This window comes from Schistocerca piceifrons, chromosome 3 (assembly GCF_021461385.2).
Source record: "Schistocerca piceifrons isolate TAMUIC-IGC-003096 chromosome 3, iqSchPice1.1, whole genome shotgun sequence".
Classification (NCBI taxonomy): Eukaryota; Metazoa; Arthropoda; class Insecta; order Orthoptera; family Acrididae; genus Schistocerca; species Schistocerca piceifrons.
Window position 1 is genome coordinate 363,125,078 of NC_060140.1, and position 7,371 is coordinate 363,132,448.

Here is a 7,371-nt window from a genome sequence, read left to right on the forward strand (position 1 = left end):
ATGACAAATGCGGGCCTGCCCCTATACCACAAAATACACTGTCAGGAGATATGCCATTGTGATTAAACGCATTCCCATACACATACCCACAAGTCATATGATTGATATTTCCATCTGTGATAACAGCAGTGGCTGACGACTCACTGACATATTGCTTAACCTATGCCAGATCTTGCACAATTTCTTTGAAGTGTCATCTGACATTCTCTCACTGTTAAGGCACATCTTTGTCCACCACTGTTTTTATCTGCTTTAATTCTGTATTAATAACTTCTCCTAAGCAACTTCCTTGTGAGATCGCTAAATTATATGCAGCTGTTCAGAATCTAAACATTCATTTACAATTTATCTTCTCTTAAAAGCCACTCAGAATATTCTTTGTCTGAGTTCCCTAGTTGTGCAACTAATAGTGGTTTTGTGGTTTAACATTAGCGTCTAGTTTTGTAGTGATATTTTCTACTTTAAGATCGAATTTAAGTATAGATTCTACAATGAGTGTTTGCCCATCAAACTATTGCTTCATCTTCTTAGGCAAATCTTTGTTTAAACTCGTCAATGCTGCTGCATCATTTGTGTGGTAGTTCTGATTCAAAGATAATACTGGTACAGTTGATGGTTATTACAATGCGACGTTTACTTTGATACATCCTTAGACAAATTCATTGTTTGAGCAGAAATTTCGCTAAAGAACTCATCATGTTTTGCAGAAATTTCAGACAGCACATTTGCTGGTATTTCGTCGCATTTGGTTCACAAATGATTTGACAATTTACTGCATATAGTGGCTACGTGAGATGATAATTTAATTGATAACTGTTGTGACTGTTTTGACATTTCATTTCTTACTGTCTCCACTAAAATGTGAAGCAGTGTGGTATTAAAATGTGGTGCTTGACTGGTGGTTAGGCTAGACATAATATTAACTATATGATTAACTGTAGGATGAACCACTTCGCCATCAGGTCACAAATGTTTCTGGTGTTGAGCCATTTGTACCATCTACAACTATGTCATCAAACTCTTTCTCATCAGCAATAGATTCAGTGTCATGTTATGTTACTGTCTCCATTGGCGTCAGTTTTCCAGTCTTTGCCATAGAAATACAATGTATATGAATTCACTTGTTTACAACGCAGTTCAATAAGATCAGTATCCAAGTAATATATACTATTGAGCAAGATCGTTCTTACAGTAGAAAGTGCTGTGCTGAAATAGTGAATCAACGCTGCATTATTAAACGCTCAAGCGACTGAAATTCAGCCATCGTGTATGAACCAATTACACTTTATTGTTAGAACTTAATGCTATGGGAATTGTCAACTCAGCTATGGTATGCAAATCTGTTGAGTGAGTACTGTCTGAAAATGACACCACTCTGCACATAAGGTAGAGTAATAGATGGTATCATATTAAGTTGTCCCAGTACATTGGGAACAGTTGGCATCTTCTTCAGTTCTTTTGATATTAATTTTTTTCTATACTCCAACAAAAGTTACTGTTGTGGTTTATTCTCCATTACGATCTATTGGCATTATTATCAGTTTCTCTAATATATTGTGTACGTGAACGAAAAACAGAAAAATTACAACAATGTAAAGACATACACCACGTGTATAATATTCATAATATTTATATAACAGTCCTGTTTTGGGGGAGTCAGTGTAATTCTTTCTTTAAAAAAAAATGTATGAAGAATCAAATTAAAGATGCGATGCTGGATTGCACTTACCACAGCATACAAATTATTTGGAAATTAAAAACAGCAACAAAAGATAAAGTGGGAGAGAGAATGAACATATTTACTTTGCAGTTATGGTAGAATTTAAGCAAAACTACGAGCTAAAAATGAATCTGCACTTTCTTATCTTTTCAATTTTGTGATACGATCAAACCAGTTGCAGAGAAAGCTGTAGGAGAGCGTTAAGTGGGCTTATCGTTGACTGTGTTAAAATGCAGCACAGTTCCACAATGTATGTCGTAGTGTGCAGCAAGAATAATCAGACTTCGTTAACAAACAATTTAGACTACAGGTTCTAAGAGAAAAAATTGGGATTGCATATGATACCAAGATGATGGCGCATCATTGTCGCATGACCAAACTTTCTCTTCCCAGCGGAATTAAGCTGCTGAAACACACCGGTTTAGACAATAAAGTGATGTCTGAGGTACACATTAAAATAGTAAGTCATTTTAACTAATGGTAACATTATTTACAATTATCATCCAGTTACAAAAATGGCGTCCATACATTCATCAAGACAGAATGAAGAGAGAGAGCAAGAAAAACTCTGAAGAACTTCTTTTGTTTTACACAAAATGTCAACGTAATCGTTCCATCGATTGAAACACAGTAAGTTCAACTAATACATATCTCACAGTATCCAACTTAAATAGTCGACCAAATTTAATTTATTACACAAGGCGCTGATATAATTTATAAAGACCTTAAATGCATGAACATCCTCCCAGATGCAGCCCGTAATAGAGCGAAATGGAGACAACGGACCCGTGTAGCAGACCCTACAGGGACGCGGGACAGACGCTGAAGGAAAAGAAGAAGAAGACACAAGACGCTGTGTTCCTCTATAGTCACTCATTAACTAGACGTGATGAAAATACCACAGTACTCCGAATATCCCGAAGTCTTAGCTTCATTACAAATATTCATAAGGCGTACAATGTAACACATAGATAAATACTTTTAATCTTGAATTGCTTGTGACATATTCAAGTTTCTGTGTTCACATTTACTTACTGTTACTTTCATTTTAATAGGCCCCAGTGACGTAACAACAGCGGAATCAGGCACCATTTGCAAATAGCATGTACTCAAACCAGGAAAAGGTCAATGCGTCCTCTGATACCGCGAGATAGTCACGGAAAACAGCCCATAGAAAATTCCAGACGCCATACCATGTTAAGAGCATCAAGATGTGGTTTGAGAATTTTAAGGAAACAGCGAGCGTCTGTGATTTCCCTATAACAAGTAGGCCTGAACCTAGTGTACAGACAATTCATACAGTGAGGCACGCCTTCATGAGAAGTCCCAAAAAGTCACTCTGGAATTATCTCGGACTGTTTTTGGTGAATGAATCTCGTGATACCAGAGGATACAACAGGCATTCTACTGGTTTGAATACATGTTACTTGGAAATGATGCCCGATTCCGCTGTTGTCACTGGAGTCTCTAACAAACAAATTAATAGTAAGCACATAAAAACTTGAATATGTTACATTCAACTCAAGATAAAAAGCATTTGTCTATGTGTCATACTTTATGCGTTATGAATGTCTGTAATAAGGGAACGACTTCTCGGACACGTGTTTTTTTGTTAAGTAACACTTACTAAGTCACTTTTATTAGAACCACCCCATATTGGCTAGACGCATGAAAGATCTCTTGCGCACGTCGTTTGGTGATGATCGTGTGCTCAGCCGCCACTTTCGTCATGCTTGGCCTCCGAAGACCCCAGACCTCAGTCCGTGCGATTATTGGCTTTGGGGTTACCTAAAATCGCAAGTGTATAGTAATCGACCTACATCTCCAGGGATGCTGAAGGACAACATCCGACGCCAGTGCCTCACCATAACTCCGGACATGCTTTACAGTGCTGTTCACAACATTACTCCTCGACTACAGCTATTGATGAGGAATGATAGTGGACATATTGAGCATTTCCTGTAAAGAACATCATCTTTGCTTTGTCTTACTTTCTTATGCTAATTATTGCTATTCTGATCAGATGAAGCGTCATCTGTCGGACATTTTTTGAACTTTTGCATTTTTTTGGTTCTAATATAACCCCATGTCATTCCATGCATGTGTGCCAATTTGTACCTCTCTATCTACATTATTCCGTGATTTATTCAGTTTTCAAATTTATACTGACTTCTTGTTCACCCGGCATTTCTTATTTACCTACCCTGTCCGTAGAAGGTGTCTACACAAATGTTCCTTATCAAATTAGGGGATACAAGAGAGTTATATTAACTGTAAAATTACAATTGAATATCACAGTAAGCCTCATAAATTTATTATATGAGGCATGTGTTATGGAATTTTCAAAATTCTCTTGTTCTTATATTTCATTTTTATATCAGTTCTTATACTAATTCTTATTTTTTATTCGTATGTTTATTTTCGGGAAGATTTGGTACATTCCCTCAGAAGATACCGACCGTAGAAACATTCTAAATACAGAAATTCCGAACACCATCAGCGTCGTGCGAAGGTAGGTTTGCCGCACTGACACTTCTTCGCACGAATCTCGCAGCGAAGAGAAACGTCGTTAACAATGCTGAAGACTTCGCATGTTAGCAGTAATTTCACTGCAAACCACGAATATAACATCACTTTGCCCAAAACTGGGATTGCAATTGATTATGAATCAAGACACAGTACAGGAATTTCACCGGAAACAATTTCAGGTAATTTTCTCATTCATTTTTCTTAAATTCATTCACAAGACTTGCAATAAATAGACGAATAAGGGCAAGGTTATTCCAGTGTACATTAGAATCTTCTATGGATGGGCAGATAAATGGAAAACAAAAATAAAAATAATCGAATTTGCAACACCTGGCGCAAACGTGTAAAGCCGCAACGCTAGTCACTGTGCCACCTCTTCTGTTCAACGTTTTATTCACTAAAAGGCACATAAAGTATCTCGGAAACTTTGACCGTCGCTTTCTCAGAAACAGTCGAGTATACACGGATAAACTAAGACACGTGTTATCATATTTTGACCACTCTTCCACTGAGCGAAGTTTCAGGGAACTCGATTTATTGGATTTGTCACGTTCTCCTCGTCATTCCAAAGAGCCACACGTGTTCGCCAACTTGAAGCTCCTCAATACCAGAATAAACCAACGTAAACAAGCAGCTACTGGGGACTGGGGAACTTGCTGTCGCAAAACGCCGCAGCGGGTACAAGATGCCGATTTTCCTGCCAATCACCAATAAGTCTTCCCTTCTCCTACCTACCGTTTACCCCTCCTAATACGGTTGTCTGCTGTTTCGGGATACGGCAAATTTTATTTAATGTTTTTCCGACTTGGACAAATGTCCTACCTGATGCCACAGTCATCGAGATTACCTGAAGGAGGGAAATCGTGTGTGCCGTCAGTGTGGGCATTGCTGAAACCTTTCTGTGCGTTACCGTATTTTGACTGTTTGTGTGACGTATTCTCGAAGGCCGAATTTGAAGATTAGGCCAGTATTTCCCTAAACGAGCATGGGAAACCTCTCACGCGGATTGAATCCGGGTGTGATTTACCTCATTCACTTACAAGGTAAAGCGTTGTGCGTTGACAATGCAAGCAGGTCAGTCTCCCATTAGAATGTCACAGACAATAACCTCGCAACACTTCATGATAACCGAAAGAAGACTGTAAACAATGGACAGAGCATCGCCGTAACCTACGTTTCACCGCTCTAGAGAGGATCGCTCCGAAAACTCCTGCAACGCCATACTTGTAATTCGTATGCATCATGACGACACGGATTAACCACTCAAGTACATATTATCTGATAGCCAGGGAGTGATCAAAGACAGCTTAGAAAAATGCTTTTCTGTCTTCAATTGGGTAAGAGCAAGTTTCGAAGTCCGGGATAGACTTTGTAATAGACCCTCGTTGTCATCTGTTGCTGTCGTGATTCTGTATCATTATGACATTGCGTATCCACGTACGACGTATATCAACGTCAATCAAGCGACAAGCGGCGTGCAACAAATGACATGAAAATGCACTCATAAAAGCGCCTTCTGAATGAGAAATCGGGCCACCACCATCCCAGGAAAAAAAAATGATGTGGTCAGTGCAGCAATTACGTACATGAACTATAAATTAACAATTAATAAAATGTTCTGGTCTATTATGACTTGGTACAATGGATTTTGCCGTAAAGCCGACCGTTTCGTCCCCGACAGCGGAGGACATTTTCATGGGGGATCGTAGCTTCTTTGAATGTCCGATGTACAGCCTGGCTCGCTACTGACTACAGCAAAATTCCACTTCCGCGTGCTTCCGCCCAGTGGCGTGACATGTTTTCGCGAGCGCAACTGGCCGTTGTCGACTTATGTCAAAAATGGCTCTGAGCACTATGGGACTTAACATCTATGGTCATCAGTCCCCTAGAACTTAGAACTACTTAAACCTAACTAACCTAAGGACATCACACAACACCCAGTCATCACGAGGCAGAGAAAATCCCTGACCCCGCCGGGAATCGAACCCGGGAACCCGGGCGCGGGAAACGAGAACGCTACCGCACGACCACGAGCTGCGGACCGACTTCTGTCGTCCGCTGTTTCTATCACCCCATGGTGGAAGACACACTTCTTCCTCAGCTCCGGAATCCAGACGTCGTTCAATTTCCCTACCTCCTCCTTCCTACTAAAATTCCTGGGTAGTTTTGCATTCTCTATGGCCTCTCTATATAACCTTTCATGGTATCCGCTGGTGGCTGCCAGTACTTAAGTCCTATCAAATTGAATGTGGTGAACTCCTGGGTGCAAAGCATTTTCCGCAACAGCTGATCTGTCAATCTCCTCTCCGACCACAAGCGGATTCCATGAAAGGTTATACAGAGACCCCTTAGAGATCGTAAAATAACCCAGGAATTTCAGTAGGAAGGAGGAGGTCGGGAAATTGAGCGAAATCTGGATTCCGGTGCTGAGGAAGAAGTGTGGGGTGATAGCAACAGTGGGCGACAGCAGTCGAAACTGCTGGTTGCGCTCGCGAATTCAAAACATGTGGCGTAACACCACTGGGCGGATGCACGTGGAACCAGAGTTTTGCTGTAGTCAGTAGCGAGCCAGTGTCTGAATCGGACTTTCAAAGAAGCTACGATCCCCCTTGAAAATGTCCTCCGCAGATGTGGACGGAATGTTGGGTTTGAAGGTGAAATCTATTCGAACACGGCATAATAGCCCAGGACATTTTATTAATTGTGACATTTCCGACAGTGAAAATTTTCATTTTACGCCTGTAAATTAGTTACAGAAATGTTACCTTCAATTTATTTATTCTCGAGTCGGGAACATACAAATTTACAGTAATTTTATTTATATTACATGTGCCCAGTACTTTGCAACCTCCAAGCCGCTTGGAGTGGCCTACAGGAGATCAATCTTCGTACAGGATGTAGGGCAGAAAAGGCACTGAACATGTGGCTTGTGGTTTGTTCTTGTCCACAATCACAGGACGTATCTTCTGTTATGAAGCCTCATCTCTTCAGGTTGTCTCTGGATCGTCCAACTCCTGTTCGTAATCTGTTTAAAGATTTCCACACCAGCCAGGTCCCGTTGTGTCCAGGTGGTAGTTCTTCAGCTTCTGGCGTCTGCAGGTGAGGCGTCGACTTCTTCCATA